Here is a 2467-nt window from a genome sequence, read left to right on the forward strand (position 1 = left end):
GAGAGAGAGAGAGAGAGAGAGAGAGAGAGAGAGAGAGAGAGAGAGAGAGAGATTCTACATGTAACAATGTAACATTTGGTAATGATTTCTTGAAGTCAAGGATGCATGCACACATAACAATTTGTGTGCTTTTGAAAAAACTAAGTGTTTTTGTCTTGTACTGATTCTATGTCAGTTTGCAATTAGAACCTGACCACAATGTTCAACCTTACTCCTTAACTTAAAACTATTGGCTGAATAAAATGGCTACAGCCCATTACTGGATGGAGGGACTAGAGGTAGGCTGGTTTTCAGTTACCTAGCTGGGGGTTGCAGGGAGAGAGGAACAGGAATGTGAGCTGGTGCAGAAGCTGCCGTGATAGGAGCTAGATCATGAGCACATGGCCAGGAGAAATAGCAAGAATTTGGAATAAACACCTGGTGAGGTAGCCACTTCAGCAGTTCGAAAAGTAGATGGGAGGCCTGGAGAGATGGCTTAGCGGTTAAGAGCACAGACTGCTCTTCATGAGTTCAAATTCTGGCAACCACATGGTGACTCACAACCATTCTTTTTTTTTTTTTGGTGGTGGCACACGCCTTTAATCCCAGCACTCAGGAGGCAGAGGCCGGCGGATTTCTGAGTTCAAGGCCAGCCTGGTCTACAAAGTGAGTGCCAGGACAGCCAGGGCTACACAGAGAAACCCTGTCTTGAAAAGCCAAGAAAAAAAAAAAAGAAAAAGGAAAAGAAACTAAACACTGGCGTACCTCAGAAACCATCCATGCCAATCCATTATCCTTTTCATCTTGATAAGCGGTGGGACGTGGTACTTATTCAGTACCACTTAGCTTTTACATTTTTGTCTTTAATTTTGAGGCAAGTTTTCATTATGTGGAGAACTAATCAGGAACTTGCTATGTACTAACTAGACTGGCTTGTAATTTACAGAGCTCCACCTGCCTCTGCCTCCTGAGTGATGGGATTAAAGGTGTGTGTCACCAGGAGGGCTGGTGATTTTTTTTTTTTCTTTGTAGGGATTTAATCTTATTTGTGTATGAGTGCATATATATATGTATATACACATACATGTATACACACACACACACATCTATATATATGCTTGTGTGTGAGTGCCCACTGAAACCAGAAGACTTCAAAAGACTTCAAAGCCATTGGCTGGAGTTACAGGTATTTGTGAGCCGTTCAGTGTGGGTGCTGGGAACCCAGCTCCAGTTCCTTATTTTAGAGCAACCAGTGCTCTTAACTTTTGAGCCGTCTCTCCAGCCCCTGGTCTGAGGCTTTCCTGCAGGCCATCAGCCTTTATTGACTTTATTTGCTGACTCTATTTACCTTTATTTTATGTGTTATGACTGTTTTCTGAATTTGTTTATGCACCACATGCATGCAGTGCCCACAAGGGCCAGAAGAGGGTGTCAGATCTCTCCCTCCCCACTGGCATTGCAGTTGCTATGAGTCCATGTGTGGGTACTGGGACTTGAATGTTGTAGGGATGCGTTCTACACTGATTCCCTAGGCCTGGGTCATCCTTCACCATTTTAGTTTGTTGGGACAAGGTATCCCCACTGTTGCTCAGGGTAGCCCAGGGATGTACTACTATGTCTAATACATTTTTTTCCCCTTTTGTCGATTTTTTGTGTTTCAGGGTGAGGGATGCACACGTGGAGGTACATGGGTGGCAGTCAGAAGGGAGACTTTCAGGAGTCAGTTCTCTTCTATCAGCATGTGTCTCCCAGGGATGGGGCTCAGGCCTGCAGGCTGGGGTGGCTAGTGTGGATTACTAAAATAAACATGATAGGCTGCGATCCCAGTATTGGTACTTTGGTTCAAGGCCCAGAAAAAACAAAACAAAACAAATGAATAATAAGATTGAGGTTACAGTGTAAGGAGAAGCTAAGAATGAAATGGACAGCTTGTGAATGTGCAGTTAAGAACACACACACACACACACACACACACACACGACGGGCATGGTGGCGCACACCTTTAATCTCAGTACTTGGGAGGCAGAGGCAGGCGGATTTCAGAGTTCAAGGCCAGGACAGCCAGGGCTATACACAGAAACCCTGTCTCAAAAAAACCAAAAACCAAAACCAAAACAAACAAACAAACAAAAAACACACACACACACATACACACAATTTAAACTTGTGTTATTGAGATATAGTCTTACCAAGTAACTGTGGCTGTCTTGGAATTTGCCCTGTGGACCAGGCTAGCCTGGAACTTGGAGAGCCTCCTGCCTCTGCCTCTCAAGTGCTGGGACTAAAGGCGTGTGCCACCACTACCTAGTCAGGTTAACTTTAAACTTGAAAACCCTCTATAGTCTTGTAGGGCACTAGTGGCATAGCCTTTAATCCCAGCACTCAGAAAAGCAGAGAGGGGCTGGTGAGATGGCTCAGTGGGTAAGAGCACCCGACTGCTCTTCCGAAGGTCCAGAGTTCAAATCCCAGCAACCACATGGTGGCTCAC

This window comes from Mus caroli, chromosome 17 (genome assembly GCF_900094665.2).
Source record: "Mus caroli chromosome 17, CAROLI_EIJ_v1.1, whole genome shotgun sequence".
NCBI lineage: Eukaryota > Metazoa > Chordata > Mammalia > Rodentia > Muridae > Mus > Mus caroli.